Raw genomic sequence first — 18,589 nt, 5'->3', positions numbered from 1 at the left:
GAGTCTAGGTTTATAGACTCCATGAATATTTTCTAGTTAAACACTAATGATAAGCACTGGCTTAGTCAGTTTCCACAGAAGCACAGCCTGAAGCCCAGATGCAGGCTATGATATATGGAGACATAGCTCCCAGGAGACACTGGTGAGGAGGGATGCAATCAGAATGGAGACCAGGAAGGAGGTGGCATCTGCAGTGTTAGCCTGAACGTGTAGGAGATCTGCAGATACAGGCATCCTCTCCCTGATGCAGGCTCCCTAAGGCAGCTTTGCCTTGAGACAAGGGAGAAGGATGGAAAGGAAAAGAAAGACTTAACTCCTAGGTTTGGGGATTAAGCCGCGGGGTTAATAATGGTACCCTTTTATTTTCTCTGGTGTGGAAGATGGTAGTGGGGAGTGGTGCTAAAGAATCATAAATTCCCTCTCAGACACAATGACTTGGGGATGTCAAGTAGGTATTCACATAGAAAATCACATTGGAAGTTGGATATAGGAATCTGAGCTTGTGGGGAGAGGTCATGGAGGAGACGTAAGACTGGAGCATCAGCTTATTGACAGTATTTGAACCACGGAGACTGATACAGATCATTTAGGGAAGAGATGGGGGAGAAAAGAGAGGGTGGCCAGAAATGATGCCCAGATAACTCAATGGTAGATAAACAGAGAAGTAACAGCCAGAAAATGGACTATGTTAGGAGGAAACCCAGAAAACTACAAGTTTGCATAGATCATCCAAGGGGAATATAGGCATTCCAGGTCTCCCACCACTTCAAAAACATACCCACCTGAGAACATGACTAGATAAAAGAAGGTTCTCCATCCCACCTTCCTCTCACCATCCATCTCCCATTTTCATCTGCCTCAAACCTTACTATAGTGCTGTGCCCAGCAGTATAAAAATGTTCTAGGCACACACACACACACACACACACGAACAATTAGAAACACTATAATACCTAGTATTCACCTGATATTCCCGAAAATATCAGGAGATCCTAATTGAGATGCCAGCTGGTAGCTTTAGATCTTTGGAAAACATTGTGATCAGTTACTCTGTGATTCAGGACATGTACTTCAGAAGGAATTCAAAGAATTGAATAGGACTCCTATGATAAATTCTCTATCTCCTTATTTATGTAAATAAGTTTTCTTGGCACTTACATCTTTTAAAAAGACAAAATAGGAGAGAAGTGCTTAATCTGTCTCATTATAATGATAAGTGGTAGCATCCATGAATTCATGAACTATGGAGGGAGGAGCCCTAACCAACTTATAAGAATTTATGTTTATAATACAATTTTCTTTTCAGGCTAATACTTCATCAAAATTTGTAATCTATAATATTTATGTTATATTGGTCAGGTGTATAAATAACTAAATAATTAATGATAACTGAACCTAAAAGAAAAATTTTAACTTATGGAAACTTAAAAAAAAATTTAGCTTTAATTTTGATTTTGCAAACATGATTTAGTTGCAGAGAAGTTGGTAGAGTGATAAAATACATTGAGAATTTTTTTGTGGGAACTGTTGAATGAAAATGTAAATTCAAGGATGAAGGAAACAGTGTAAAATTTCTATTAAAGAAGTCTGTGTTTTCCAAATGGATCATGGTGAATATCAAATTTCTATGGTGTTTAGATTCCACTGGGCACGTTTTAAAAGAGCAATATAACAGTTTTATTTTAAGATGTCAATATTTATGAAATACTAGAAATTCTATCCCTCACAACTATTTAAACTTATGATGAAATATATAGATGTCAACTCTAAAAATGTGTAAGAGTCTACAAAATTTTACAAAAATTTTTTTAGGGGCTCCATGAGTAAAGATGTTTGAAAACAACATGTGGAGCCAAAAGAAAAAAGGATTCAAAGAGGAAGCAGTGGTGTAGGTTAAATGCTGCTGAGACGCTGATGAGAACAGTCAGGTTGGCAGCAGGCCGGTCATTGTTGACCTTGAGAGCAACACAGTGCAAGTGAAGGGGCTGGTCACCTCACTGGAGGAAGCAGGAGTTGCAAGTCAAGGCACCTTTTGATAAATTTTGCATGAAAGAGAACAGACAAAGAAGGCAGCAGCTAGAGGAATAGAAGGGATCAAGAGAAGGTAGACAAAGAAATGAGATACTACAACACATCCATTGCTAATGGAAAAAACCCACAGAGAAAGAAACATGGATGATGGGTGAGGGCCAGGGAACAAGTCCAGGAGCAAAGGTGAGGAGGGATCTGGAACACAGGTGAAATATCTTCCACTGCAGTAAGAAAGGAGGAACGTGACATGGGTGAGGAGGCCAGTACTGTTACTTTTACGGGTGAAAATGGTGATGGAGAGTGACAAATGTAGAATCAATGAATCAATGGACCTGATATGGTCCAAAAATATTGTAGTGGTACTAACAGGATAAATGAGAAGAGTAGTAAGTACCAGAGAGAGAAGAGTGAGATTGATATTTCAGAGGTGGTGCCATTGTTGGCCTGAGCAGAGGAATTGATGATGGGAGGAGAAGTGGAGGAAAAGGTGATTGGAGGTGCTGAAGTCAAGGAGCCAAGAGCCTGGGGTATTGGATGGATCACCCACATGGATGTGGAAGTCACCAAGAATAATCCACAGGAGCAAAATGAAGAAGACAGTGAACAGGTGCCATCTTATAAACAAAGAGGTGTAATGGGAAGGCTAGTTGAAGAGGGCTATAAGAGAATCCTGGGTGAGTAGTGGGACACCATGAATGTTAAAGGAGTTGGAGTTTCGGAAGGATGAGGGAAGACAAATCATTTCTAGCAAATAATAGGTATCCAGGAGGATATCTATCTTACTTTGATGCTCTGAGGTGTATGGAACATGAGAGAAAAAGTAACCACCACTAAGACAAATGTCAGGAAGGTGGGTGCAAGAGGATCAAAGGCAGTTCAGAGAGGAGTTGACCATGGGAGGGGGTTTGCTTTTGGCAGACTGGGGGTGAGGATGTGGGAGGGGTGAGTCTAGCTGAAGGTGGAGGGTCCAAGAGGTCTGTGCTTCTGGTGATTATATCACTAATGACAGAAGTATCTCTGTTGGCCTCAGGGACAAAGATGCATCATCAGTGCATTCTGTAGTCCAGAGGATTTAGCTAGAAGATATGTGAGCAAGTGCTCTTGACACTCAGCCTCTTCATTTTCTATGGATAGAAAAAGCAATAAAGCTGAGCAGAGTGTCTCATGCCTGTAGTACCAGCTACTCCCAAGACTGAGACAGAAGAATTGCTTGAGTCCAGGAGTTTAAGGCCAGCCTGGGTGAGATCTCATCTCAAAAACAAAACAACAAAAATGGAGAAGGAAATAAAAAGCAATAAATATGGGGTCAAAGAGAAACTATGCCTATAAACTGCCTCTTTCTAACTGGCCTTCAGAGTGCTGTGTGTCTGTTGCTATTTTCTTTAATGTTCTTGCAATTTGGGTATGCCACCACCAGGGAGCAGTAGTGCTAACTGATGAAATGAATTTGTTATGAGTAAACTGAGAACACCAAACATTAAGCCTCTCACGGATAAGACTCGAGAGCAAATTGTAGAAAAATAAACAACTAGACCCACTTCAACTAACCTAAATTATAAGCCTCATTTTAGTGCACAAATTTTGATTAGATGTCCTGACTATAAATGTTGCTCTTCTAAACATGGGGACAATGTGAATTCAGTTAACTCAAATAACGAATACCAAGGAAATTAAAAAGAAGAAACTAATATTTGAGAACTACAGTACTCCCCCAACCCTCAACTCCTGCTTGACCAGCATTACTCCTTCCTTTTCACAGAAAAGAAAAAGAGTTTCAGAGAGATGAAGGAGCATCCAGGGGTTACAGAGCTAGACAGTGGGAAGCCAAGATTCAAGCCCAGCTCTGCCAGCCTGCACAACCTGTGCTTCTTCGAGGCCCCCAGTGCTACTCCAACAGGGTATATTAAGACTAGAGAGATTAGCAAAATAATATGATGTGCTTCTCACCCTCAAGATTTTCCCAACATAGTAAGAGATTCACACCCATGGTAAGTTCCATAAGAGAAATCCAAACCCACTGCCATGTGCCTGAGATCACAGCTGACTGGGAGTGGCAAAGACTACCTGGAGGACAAGCCCTTTGGGATTAGTTTCAAAGGATGCACTGCCATTCAGTATGGGGAGGACAGTTCACGGCTACATGCTGGGTCTCTGAGAAGCAGTTACACTCCTTTGGGGGTCAGTAGCCCAAACTTACTCATTCTAGTCTTTTTTAACTGCATCTTACCCAATCAAGGGAAAATTATGTGTTTGGCTTCTTCATATGCCAGGATCAGGAACATTATCAGCTCAGTGCTGCTGTATTTAAGGGGGAGGGGGGACAGAAATAGAATTGGGTGTTCTCCTGATGTCACTAATAATAGAATACACCAAGGTCTCTCCAGTCTCAGATTATCCCCTGAAATATGTGGCTCCTCAAGAAATATCATCTTTGATCATGTTTCTCTTTTAATTGACCCAAAGTGATAAACAGTGACTACTTTGAGGGCTTAGCTGATTTCTCCCTTGCAAAGAATATTAACTGGCAGAATGCTTTCACTCCCCATAAGGGACCTTTTCAAGTAAATTTAAAACCCATAGATTCATTTAGTCATCAAAACAACCAGTTAAGGGTTGGGGGAGTGTAGCTCAGTGGTACAGCACCAGGTCTGGGGCTCCATCCTTAGCACCAAAAAAAAAAAAAAAAAAAAAAANNNNATATATATATATATATATATATATATAGTATTATATAACAGCAGGATGCATTACATTCTTATTACATATATAGTAGAGCACAGTTTTTCATAGCTCTGGTTGTATACATAGTATATTCACACCAATTCATGTCTTCATACCTGTACTTTGGATAATAATGATCATCACATTCAACCATCATTAATTACCCCATGATCCTTCCCTTCCCCTCCCACTCCTCTGCCCTATCTAGAGTTCGTCTATTCCTCCCATGCTCCCTCTCCCTATTTCACTAAGAATCAGCCTCCTTATATCAAAGAAAACATTTGGCATTTGGTTTTTGGGGATTGGCTAACTTCACTTAGCATTATCTTCTCTAACTCCATCCATTTACCTGCGAATGCCATGATTTTATTCTCTTCTATTGCTGAGTAATATTCCATTGTGTATATATGCCACATTTTTTATCCATTCATCTATTGAAGGGCATGTAGGTTGATTCCACAGTTTAGCTATTGTAAATTGTGCTGCTATAAACATTGATGTTGCTGTGTCCATCCTTCTCCTCGGTCGTAACTTTATATATTAATGAAAGCATATGCTATTGAATCTAGACTTGGAATAACTGTATTATCTGTTGAGAATAATTAATGGAACCATGAATTGCAATTCTGTATCCCTATTCCAAATATTGTCTTTTTCACCAGTAGAAAATAAAATTTGTTTATATCTCTCATATACTTGAAATTTAAAAGTTATTTGTATAATGAGAAAATGTGGCCTGGTGCCATTCTGCACAGCTATAATTCTAGCAACTCAGAATGCTGAGGCAGGAGAATAGTAAGTTCTAGGCCAGCCTCAGCAAGTTATGAGACCCTGTCTCAAAAATCAAAAAATTGTGCAGTGATCAGTGATGGAACACTTCCCCAGGACAAGAGAGAGAGAGAGAGAGAGACAGAGAGAGAGACAGAGAGAGAGACAGAGAGAGAGAAAGAGAGAGAGACAGAGAGAGAGAGAGAAAATGTATACATATAACATTCTATGTAAACTTAAACATTATTTGTATTATTTTAAGCCACTAAACAAATGTGACTGTTATTAATCTATCATTTTAAAACAGAAAATGCAGCTTATTGAGGTTTTAGTTTTGTTTTGTGCCAGGGATTGAACCCAGTGGATTGGCCCCTTTTGGTTACTTAGAGATACATCTGGGTTTATGTGTCCACCAAGATCTCACATGATTGGGGAAAAGAAATTCTCAAAACTGAAAACAATGCACTTCGGAAGAGGGGCATGGACACAAGGAAGCTAAAACCATATGATTGTTTACTACCATAAGTTTGAGAAGCATTGATATTCAAACACTTCTTTTGGTCTTGCTGCCACATCCCCAGCCCTTTTTTATAATTTCTGTAGAGACAGGGTCTCCCTGCGTTGCTTAGGGCCTCACTAAATTCCTGGATTCCTGATCCTCCTGCCTCAGTCTCCTGAGCCACTGGGATTACAGGTATGAGGCACCAAGCCCAGCTAGAGTTTTTTTGTTTTTTCCCACCAAACAGTCACATTTCTGGTCAAAAGAAATAATCTAAATTAAAAACAACAGTTAATGAGTTTGGTATTTTGCCCTTCCTTATGTTTATCAATTGCCAGTGGCATTATTCAGCTACACTGCTCCTAACTACTGCTCCCAAATAGACACAAAATGTAAATTTTCAAGCTACATAGATATTAAAATGGGGTCTGGAAAGCCACTAAAGATAAAATGGGGAGGGGGGTAGTTTCAAATGTAGATTTTACAATAAAAATACCATGTACTTCTGAGAATTTGCTTTAATCAATATTTTAAGTCATATTGTTGCCTAATTCTGTTAGCCAAATGTAAAGGGTTCACTGCAGGATAGGGCTAAAACACTTTGCTAATTTATGTTTATTGATAAGAACTTGGCCAGAGGAGAAAGATTCAGCTTTTACTTCTATAAAGAATGTAGCTTTAGAGTTTGGAACTTAATATCGCCACAGTGCTAGTGGGAGGAGTACAGTTAGAGGCTTCTTTTGGTCTTGCTGCCATCGAAGCTACAATTCCATGCCCTGGTCCCCAGGCCCTCTACCAACAGACACAGTCACAGGGTCCCTGGTGCTTTCTGTTCACTGGCTCATTGGTGAATAAATGCACAGTTAAGAATTTAGACTGCAAGCAACTAAACCAACTCTGAAAATGTATTGTAAGCTTGTGGAGCCCTGCTGAGTCCACAGGAAGGTTGAAGCAGGCCTGGAAAAGACAGGAACCAAGGGGCTTCATGGAGCTGGGAAGCGGGCCCAGGTGGACCCTAAGGCTGCATGCTTTCATCACTTTTTCTCATACACCTGAGTCAACGTTCTAGAAGAGACTGTTTGATTGCCCAAAGTCAGATCACATGCTCACCCCCTGGCTGGACTGGGGCAGGAGAGGAAGGATGTGGCCCCTTTTGGTTACTTAGAGATACATCTGGGTCTATGTGACCACCAAGATCTCACATGATTGGGGAAAAGAAATTCTCAAAACTGAAAACAATGCACTCCGGAAGAGGGGCATGGACACGAGGAAGCTAAAACCATATGATTGTTTACTATGATAAGTTTAAGAAACATTGATATTCAAGAACGGCTTAGCCCACACAACTCTACACAATAGGCACTATGGCTATTATTCCTATCTTACAGTAAGATGGAAAATAACCCTGAGGTTATTTTTAAGGAATTTTTTAACCTTGACAGTATTGAAATTTTTCTTAGGGTCTGTAAACAAGTCAAGATGGCGCCTGGCATTTTGCCAGAGGGAGTGGTTTGTGAAGTAACGCCAGCGAGCCATTAAGTGTGGAGATTCCTTATTGGTTGACTGCTGTATCTAGTTTATGTTAATTAAGATAAGCTGTGTGGAATGTATATATACCCCTCTGGTCCTACAATAAACGGCTCCCACTCCTGCTGTATCAATGTACACAAGTTGCTCGTCACCCCCCCCCACCCCCGTTATTTTGCTGCAGCTGGACTGCGGCAATTTGGGCCTCCAAAATTTTGTTTGTGGGAAACTGTCCTGAGAATTGTAAGGTATTTACAGTATACCTGGCCTCCACCTATTAGTTGTTGGTAGTACCATCAACTGTGACAACAACAACAAAAAAAGTATCTACACATTGTCAAATAACCCCTGGGCAGAACAGAATTGGCCCCATTTGAGGACCACTAAGATAAAGTAATTTTCCCAAGTGCCAACACCAGTAAGAATTGCGTCCACACCTGTCTGAACCAAGAACCCAAATGGTTAACCATGTATGTGAAACACTTCACAGTTTAATAAAACACTTCCTTTTAAAAAAATGTATCAAATGTTGACAGATTATGTATAATCATATTATCCATGGGATACAAAGTGTCATCATGAAATTTATATTCATATAAATTTATATAAATAAATAAACAGGGAATGGTGGAATCAGGCTAATTAAATTATCCATCACCTCAAATACTTACCATTTAATCCTCCCTTCTATCTGAAACACTGTACCCTTTCACCGACATCTTCCTCCCATTCCTATGGTCTGGTAACCACCATTCTGCTCTGTGCTTCTGAGTTCAATGGTTTTAGATTATACATACAATATAAGTGAAAACATGTGGTATTTGTCTTTCTATGCCTGGGTTATTTCACTTAGAATAAAGTCCTCCAGGTTCATCCATGTTGTCGCAAATGACAGAATTTCTCACATTTTTTAAGGCTGAGTAGTGTTCTCTTGTATAGACTTGCTGTATTTTCTTATCCATTTTTCCTCGGGTGAACACTTAGGTTGATTCTGTAACTTGGCTATTATGAATAATGTTACAATCAGCATTAGAGTGTGCTATCACTCTGATATATTATTCCAGATCTTTTGGATGTATATCCAGTAGATTGCTGGATCACATAGTAATTCTATTTTTAGTTTTTGGGGAACATTCCATAGAGTTTTCTATAATGACTGTACTAATTTACATTCCTTCCAACAGTGGACCAAGAGATTCCTTTTTCTCTACATCCTCACCAATACTTGCTATTTTTCATCTTTTCTATAACAGCCATCCTGACAAGTGTGAGTTGATATCTCATTATGGTTTAAGTTTGCATGTCCATGATTATAAGTGAAGTTCAGCAGTTTTTTGTTTTATTTTGTTTTCAGTTATCGGTTGACCATTAGTATATTCCCTTTAGAGAAATGTTTCTTCAGGTCCTTTGCTCATTTTAAAAATCAGATTGTCTTATTGCTATTGAGTTGTTTGAGTTCCTCGTGTATTTTGGATATTAACCTCTTATCAGATGCATGACTTGCCAATATTTTCTCCCAATCTGTTAGTTGCCCCTTCACTCCTGTTTCTTGGACTGTTGAGAAACTTTTTAGTTTGATGTAAATCTTTTTATCTATTTTTGCTTTTGTTGCTTGAACTTTTGGAATCAATACCCCCCCACACACCAAAATCATTCTCCATTGTTGTGTAGTTTCCCCCTGCATGTTTTCTTCTAGTAGTTTTATAGTTTCAGGTCTTATGTTTAAGTCTTTCATTCTTATACCAGTTGATTTTTGCTTATGGTGTGAGAAAAGGGTCCACTTTCTTTCCTTCATATGTGGATATCCAGTTTTCCTAACATCCTTTATTAAAGAGATTGTTCTTTTCCCATTGTGTGTTCTTGGCATCACAGTCAAAAGTCAATGGATCATAAATGCACGGGTTCCTAAAGCACTTTCGCCCAGATTATTTCATTGTGTCTGACGACATTCTTGTGGGCGAGGTAAGACAACTTTGCTTGACTTCATATTTCTTTTGAGGAAAAGGGGCTTTCTACAGTTTTGATTCACATAAGATCACTCAATTCTCAATTTTTCAAGCCAGTACTTAAAAACTTTTTGGGTTCGTTTTTGTTGGTTTGATTTGGGAGTTATGGTCTTCTTGTTTGCTCCCTACCCAGTATTTTTTCCAACTTGCCAGGTTTTACTATGGGATAGAATTAAAGTTGGGAACAAATTCCCCCATCAAAATTTTAGGGAGAAACATAAATTATCCTTGAATCATTATGTTCTGCTGTTTTAAAAGAAGTGAGAAGTCAGAGGAAAGAGGGGAGAGAGAGAGAGAGAGAGAGAGAGAGAAGAGAAGGAGAAATAATGCAGCTGGTCTCTCTTTGGTTTTCTCCTTACTCTCATCAACCACAGCCCCCCATCCCAATAAATTTCTACCCCAAAATAACTAAGCAGGAGAAGTTTGGAGGGTTTCAACCCAGGGTGGCTGCTTCTCATATGCGGAGGCATAGCTTCATCTCTGACTCAGAGGGAGGACTGACTCACAAATATCATTTTACCACTTAGCCTTTCGTTGAAGGTCTCATGGCCAAGATCAGGTCAAATGCAAGGCCATGTGGAGGAAGAGATCAGATGAGCTCATGGCACAAGGCAGAATGGCTGCAGATGCTTGGGAACAAGAGACTTTGACAGCTGGGATGTTCGTGACTTCAAAACAAAACAAAACTCCTGGTTAATCAGGAACTAAGGCAATGCCTGGAAGAAAACAGCAAGCCCTGGGACACCAGTAGAGCTCCCCAGCCTTGTCCCATCTGCATATAAGTGGAGACCAGCAATGATGTTAGGAACCACTATTGATCTTCATGCTGAGAGTGCACACCACACCTGACCTATCCAAGCCACCAGAGCCCCTGTCAGTCCTTGGGACACAGCAGCTGTCCCAGCCTTGGTGAATGTGTGACTACTGGTGAGGGAGGGGCGTGTAGACATGAGGACTTTGTGAGGAGGAGCCCCAGGTTAGACCAGCTCACCAGGTCTTCTCTTTTTCTGCCTTCCTGATGTCATAGCCCAGTGTGGTGAGGTAGACAGAGCCTATGAAGTTGGCAGACCTAATCAAGCCGAAGCTCTGACTTTCTGTAGGCGTGTCCTTGACCTTGATTCTTCATTTCTTTTGGACTCAGTTTCTACATCTGTAAGTTGAGAACACTCAGGCTTGCTTCCCCGGAATTCCTGTGAGGACTAAATGAAAGTGTGCAAGACACCCAGGACAATGGATGACATACACCAGGTGCTCAATACATGCTATAAAGGCCTCCATTACAGATCTTCAAAACTTAGCCTTTTCTCTCCACACTGGCCTCCTCCTCTGCATCCATAAGTGCATACTGAATGCAGTGGCGTGAGTTGAAGTCCTGCCCTCCCACCAGACTCAGCTCATGATTCCCCCCAAAGCCCTGTCCTTTTAAGGCAGCTTTCCTTCCTTTCATGAACCACAGCCACTTCCGAGAATTCTTTAGTGAAAGAATCGGATAGAGTGGTACTAAATGATATTCCAAGCAATTGCTGCCACAGTGAACTCCTGGCATGATACTCTATTTACTTAGTTCTTGTCATACATAGAATGATTCCAAGGCATACACTCCAGGCTCTCTGAAGGCATATCTTACTGCTTTCATCCAGGCACATGAAGTCATCCATCTTTAAACTAGAGAGATAAAAATTTAGCAGGAAAAGAAAAGGATTTTTAAAATGTTTTTAATTGCTTTGATTTTTACAATTCCTTTAAAAAAATCCAGGTTAATAGAATACCTAACCAACAGCTGCAAACAGCAAAATCCTAAAGAAATCGTACAAATACCTGGATATCTAATTTATTACCCCTTCATCTCCAACAATTTTTATGGGAAGGTCCAACCTCATTTTCTCCCAGTAGAAGCTTCTCTCAAGAAAGGATAGGAGACTCAGAACCCCTTTCAAATTTAAGCTTAAAAGTTAACAGATTTTAAAAGTTATGTCTAGAGGAAGTTTCTTTTCGCAGAAAACCTAGACCCAAGCTGAAGGAAGATGTGCTACAGAATTTGGACATCAGCAAGGTGAAATTTAGGAAAAAAAAACAGAAATTCACCCTTCCCATCCATCTCTGTGGCATAATGAATATACTTCAATTTAGGATTTACCCTTGACTTGTTTGGTTATCTGGGAATTCAAGGAAAGTGGGAGTATTCCAGGGCCAGGTGTTTTGGTCTTAGAATGTGCCACAACACAGTTTTCTTCCTTTACATGAACAAGTATGGCAGAGGGAACAGTTGTCCTCCCAAGAACCACCTTATCCTCCCTAATGGTGACAACCTTCTTCCTCCCCAGCAATGGAGACCCACTGTCAGCCCCCCTTGCAGCTAGATTCAGCCATATGACTTATTCTAACCAGTGAGAAGTGTCATATGACAGTTTGCAGACACCTGATTAAAAAATTGTAGCTTTTAAAGATTTTTCTCCATCCTATTGATGAAACGACACTCATCTTGGTGGTGGCTGACATGAGGGCCGTCCACACAGTTGGAGCAACATAGCAGAGAGAGCCTAGCTCCCTTACCTCATGGGCACCACAGCAGACCTGACCACCTGACTATCATTTTACATGAGACATAAGGGAACTTCTATCTCCTCCCTGCTTTGGGGGTTCTCTCTTACAGTCTAATGCAGTCCTAACTCAGACAAGAGTGTAGTGTAAGGTCTCAAGTTAACCCACAAAAGCCTGTTGATCAATCCCTAAGATTGATCTGGGCTCTCACCCAGCTCTTATTCATGAATTTATTATCTGTAAATTTATTATTTGGGTAAATAACCAACAAATATGTTACTTCTTTTCTCGTTAAAATGCACTCATAGTGACAAACCATTGCCTTAAGCAGTAGTTACCAAACATCTTTCTAAGATGTTGTTTTTGTGTGTGTGGTGGGGGATTACTAGAAATTGAACTCAGGGGCACTCGACCACTGAGCCACATTCCCAGCCCTATTTTGTATTTTATTTAGAGACAGGGTCTCACTGAATTGCTTAGTGCTTCTCTTTTGTTGGGTCTGGCTCTGAATTCGAGATCCTCCTGCCTCAGCCTCCTGAGCCACTGGGATTACAGGCCTATGCCACAGTGCCTGGCACCTGTTTCTAAGTTGAGAGGGTCTTGCACACACCTATCCAGTCATGATATATGCCCACTTTGCACTGAGATAGCAGCCCAATAAGGTGCAAAGCCTTATTTGCAGCTTGCCACATCTGGGGAAACTCCAAGCGCTGATCGCCTTTTCATTTTGCCAAGAAGTAGAAAATGACTCATTGTCTCTAACATGGGCTTAAGTGCCCCCTGATTTATTTACCTATCTGCATTCAATTAGAAAAGTGCCATTATTTTCTATTTATTTATAGATGTCATTTTGGTTATGCCCGCACTTTACTGTATGTTGTTCGCTTCCCCCGAGCAAAGAGGTGTGTTTACAAAGCCTTCCCCATAATTAGTGTCACTCAGTGGAACAAGGCACTTCTGTTTCATGCCTGCCACAGCTGTCGTGCTCTCTTCCGAGTGAACTGCACTGATGGACGACTTGAGTCACCCATTGCTTTAGAAAGTAGCAGAAAGTGTGTTATTGCAGTGGCCTGGTGCTCTGGGAAGCCATATCAGGTGTTACACTCTGTGACAGCACCGAGCTCAGAGAGAGCCTCCTCTATTACATTTCCAGTTAATTACGCCTTTACTTTTCAATAGCTCCATGTCATAAAAACGTGGCAGGTAGTCGATTCGGATTAGCTTTATCCTGTCTGGCAATGGCAGGCCTCAGACGACACGTTAATCAGTGGCTGTTGGCTCTGGGATTCTATACATGGGAATAACATGGGGCATGTTAAGTGGCGGGGGGCAGAGGGACAGGGGAGCATTTTTATGGGTATATATTTCATTAGAATTCCAATAAAAAGACCATGTCTGTTTGAGAAAAATATAACATGCTTCACTGCTGTTTAATTTTTCTTTAGGACACTTTTCTATTAACATAAATTGCTTGGAGGGAAAGCATGGTGTAGGTAATATTTTTCTCCAAACATAAAGCCTTATTAAAACTTCATGGGATGTTTTAAAAATAATTGTCCTGATCCTCTCTATTGCTTTGGTAACTCAGACGCAGTCACAGGGCAAATGGACTTTGTCCTGTCCCATACCACGCCAAGCGTCAGCAGCAAGAAATTGAGTCATGGATGAAGGACTTGGCCAGAACTTCTCTGTGCTGTCCAGAACAGGTGCCTCATGGGTACACTGGCTATCCCAAAGGGACCCAGAGCCTCAGAGCTCTGTCCTTCAACTGTCTCTGTAATAAATGAACACTTCTTTCTCTTGCTGGGAGAATCCCCATGGTGTATACTCAGTCAAAATGCACTGGAGAATGGAAAATCTCTTGGATCCAGGAAGATACCACCTGCAACAGAAGACACCACCAAGAGTGATTTAAAGCATAGGTAAGTTTATGGCTTGCTTAATAAGACATTTGGAGGTAGCTAAGCCCCACTGGTCTGGAGAATATGTGGAATCATCAGGGACCCAAACCCTCTCTATTCTTCTGCCCCATGTAGACATCCAACCTTAGGCATGTTCCTTTAGGGTCAAAAGATGGCTCCAGGGATCAGATTCTGTCCTTGCTTCCTGATACCTCTTTTTTTTTTTTTTTTTTTTTGCGGGGGAGGGGGGTATACCAGGGATTGAACTGTGAGCCGCATCCCCAGCCCTATTTTGTATTTTATTAAAGACAGGTTCTCACTGAGTTGCTTAGTGTCTCACTGTTGCTAAGGCTGACTTTAAACTCAGGATCCTCCTGCCTGAGCCTCCCAAGAGGCTGGGATTACAGGCAAGCACCACTGTGTCCAGCAGGTACCTCTCTCTTATTATCATCCAGCTAACCTCAGTTTCTTTATCTGTAAAATGAGGATTTTCCAGAAACCTGCAGCCACATTGCCTCAAGAGATCACCCCTAGCAAAATGGCTGGGAAAGCAAGTTTCTGGATTTTTTCACTCTCTAAAGTGGGACAGGGGCAAAGGAGAAAGGAACTGGGGATGGCCAATAAGCCAACCACTGAGTCGACCACAGGACAGCCCTGGTAAGGCAACGGGGGAGCTTGAATTAGCCAGTGGCCCTCCTCCTACATTTAATTTGGACATTGTAAGCACAGCATTACATTCTCGATCCTGCAGTCAGAGGGATCTCATCATGATTACATCCTGATCAAATTCATTACTAAAAAAATTCTTAACCGCTCCCTGCTGTTCACAGGACATAGTCCAAACTCCTTAATGTGCCTAATAGTGTCTTCAGTGGTGCACTTCTTAGGTCTTTTGGAACTTTGTCTGTCAACTATACCACCCTTTGTGCTTGATACCAGTTATTCTGAATTACTTTCAGTTTTCTAAATGTCTCCCCGCCTTCTCCCATTTCTGGATGTCTCCCCTTCTGCTAAGACCTTATCCTACATATGTGCACAATTTTTTACTAAGCTAATCTTCTTTGCTCTTCAGTTCCAACAGGAGAATATATAAGTAATTCCTCTGGGAAGCCTCCCCAACTCCAAGGTCAAGTTCATTGCCCCTCCCATGGACTCTCTAGAAACCCATACTTCTCTTTCTAAGCGTGGCATCCAGGTCAGAACTTTGGGAAGAAAGTGAGGCATTTTTATGGGCCACAGGACAGCCCTGGTAAAGCAAGGGGGGAGCTTGAATTGAAGACAATTTTTACCTATTTCTTTCATTTCCTCTGACTCTGGAACCCTATTCAGGGGTGGAAAGGTATTGACCACAGCTGAGTAATTTAGTGCAGTGGATAAGAACTGGTGCTGTGATGTCAAACCGCCTTGGTTCTAACCACAGCTTCACCACTTATTATGTGAGAGATGCTGAGTTACTCAACCTTTCTAAGTTGTCTCAGTTTCTTTATCTGTAAAATGAGGATTATGGTGGCATCCACCTAGATGTGATTGGTTATCCATCCAACATCTAAATATCTATCCCTACCTAGAGTGAGGGGCTTCTGCAAAAATCTTTCTACTGTAAAGAAAATGAGATCCTAAGAAAAATTGGTCCCCTCTGCTTCTTCTGGGGATTGACATGAAAAATGTGACCCCTAAGATTATAGCAGTCATCCTACCATTTTGAAGGGAACCAACCAAAAGACAACTCAGCACAACAGCTGAACAAAAAGACAGAATCCATTCTCCAGCAAATGCCGTAATTTCATTCCTTTTTATGGCTGAGTAATAGCCCATTGTGTATGTATATCACATTTTTTTTATCCATTCATCTTTTGAAGGGCACATAGGTTGGTTCTATAGCTTGGCTATTGTGAATCGAGCTGCTATAAACACTGAGTAGCTGCATGAGGATGGAACTGGAGACTATCATGCTAAGTGAAATAAGCCAGTCCCCCAAAATCAAAGGCTGAATGTTCTGTCTGATATGTATATGCTAACCCATAACAAGGGAGGGTAGGGAGGGGAAGTATACAGTTCATTGGATTAGACAAAAGGGAATGAAGGGAAGGGAGAGGGATGAGAATAGGAAAGACAGTAGAATGAATCAGACATAACTTTCCTCTGCTCATATACGAATACACAACCAGTGTAACTCCACATCATACAACCACAAGAATGGGATCAAAATTGGAATGGGTTGCACTCCATATAGGTATAATATATCAAAATACATGGTACTTTCACATATATCTAAAAACAACAAAGAGAGAGAGAGAGAATAAATATGAATCCGGGTTATTAACAGTGCCAAATAATAAATATACCAATTCTGTTGCTGCCCAGCCTTTAAAAGCCCTATTATGAGAGGTGTTCCTGCCTTTATCACATAAGTTATTTCTAGTTCATTTTTTCCATATCCACAACTGAAAAAAAAAATTAAGGTAATACACTTTCTGTGAGGACTGTAAGAATGTGAAGAATTCAGCATGTGAAGTTCCCAGTGCAGCACCAAGCCCAGCAGAAGTCCTAGCTACATGATGTCAATCATCATTTTCAGCCAGGGGACTCTGCAGGTCCATGAATAGATTGTCCCCCATGCAGCTCAGGCCAGTGCACACAGTTGTGGGAGAAAGATTCCTCAAAGGAGGAGACCATGTCAGAGTAAAAGGCCTAATTTCCACACTATCCAGCCCCATGCCAAAGACTCTACGATGAATAATCCGAAAAATTTTTATTATAACATGGCAGACTCAGCAGCTTTATTCCTGTCAAATGATACCAGAATATTAAGCCTCAAATCATGTCTACTTATTTAAAAAAAATTAAGAAAACTAAAATCAGACACTTTAAAACTGCCAGTTATAACTAGTTGCATGTGGTTGCCATGAACGGCCTGGTTTTCTAAACTGCTTGATTTATTTGGGGGATGTTAATTTACATTTGTCCCCTTCACTCAGCACTATCCCTTTATTACTGAGCTTTATTACTGTGGACTATAAATTCCTCCATAGCATATGGACCACATAACTTTCTCGGATACCTAATTAACAAAGATTTTTTTCCTGAGCTGTAATTATAACAAAATATGGTACATTGAGCTTAATTTTCAATTTAATGCTTGAAGGTGCATAGGGGCTCAGAGATGGGGAAAACCACCATGTATACACTCCACTCTCACAAGCAGGTCTGGGAAACAGATGTTCGTAGGAGAGATGAGGATAATGAAAATGTGTATATGAAATGATATCAATGATTAAAGGCCAGGATGTAGTTCATGCTCATTAATAGATGGGGAGAAAGGGATAGGAATGGGAAATCTCAAAGTTATCAAAGAACATAAAGGACGTTCTGCTCTTGGCACGGACAACCTGCCTTCCTTCTGGCTCCTTCACAAACATCTTTCTTCCTCTTCTGTGCAGTCAAAACTGTGTGATGGGCAACCTCTGGGTGCGTGTCCTGAATGGGAACCATCTCCTGTGGGTAGAAAAGAATGTGGAGCCCTTTGAAATCCTAGCGTTAAGAACGATCAGGACTTAGGATTGTTTTATGGGAGAATCATTTCATGAAGCTATTCAGGAGAGTAGAATCTATCATATTCAAAAATCATATCTTTCCCCCCCCCGAAAAAATCTAAAATGCCTTTTCTACTAATGTATAGATTCAGTGCTTGCTCTCCCTGCCATTCTAGTCACTGATCACAGTTAGTTTTTAATTTGTATGAGGAGCAGAGATTATATAACCCACCTTCCATCATTACATGATTATATAACGGTGTCTGATTTCGGACGAGGGTACAGCTCAGTGGCAGAGCACTGTCCTGGCATGAGTGGAGCCCTGGATTTGATTCTCACCATCACTCTTCCTTACTCCACCCCCATCCCCCCAAAAATAAGGGTGTCTGATAGAAATTTATAAGACAACATTATGTAAATAATACTTAGGAAGAGTTCAAAATTCATGGTACCTTTGGAACTCTTTATGTTATAAAGAGTTCAAAGCCCAACTCAAATAGGATCAAGCAATGAAAGGGGATGTATTGCTTATATGATTGGAAAGTTCAGAGATAAAATCTACTTCAGGCAAGGCTTGACCTAGCATTACCAATGATCTTGTGTCTCTCCATTTCTCCGATCTTCCTTTTGCAGTTTAGCTGCATCCTGAAGCCCTTCACAGTGACCTTTTCTCCCTGCCTCACCCCTGAAGCTCAGGGTTCTTGCACAGGTCACAAAATGAATCTGGCTTTCATTCTTACACCCAGACCCCATGCAATCTAGTAGATTCCAAGGAAGGCAGAGAGGAGTTTCTCCAGAAATTCTAGCAAAATTTTTTTTTGCTCCCATATCAATGAATATTATTAAATTAAGGGCCTGTCCCTGAACTAATCACTATAGCCAGAGGAAAAAGATACTCTCCAGTGAAGTTTTAAGGAAGCTAAATTTCCACCAACACCATATGATAAAAATGGAAGAGGGGAGCGTTCCCAAAAGGAACTTGAAGGATTATAAACTAGGAGGAGAAGACACATGTGCCGAACAGCGAACAGCAACAACACGTATACTCTGGAAACTTATCCT

This window comes from Marmota marmota, unplaced genomic scaffold, assembly GCF_001458135.2.
Source record: "Marmota marmota marmota unplaced genomic scaffold, marMar, whole genome shotgun sequence".
Taxonomy (NCBI): domain Eukaryota; kingdom Metazoa; phylum Chordata; class Mammalia; order Rodentia; family Sciuridae; genus Marmota; species Marmota marmota.
Note: the sequence above shows the minus strand (reverse complement) of the source record.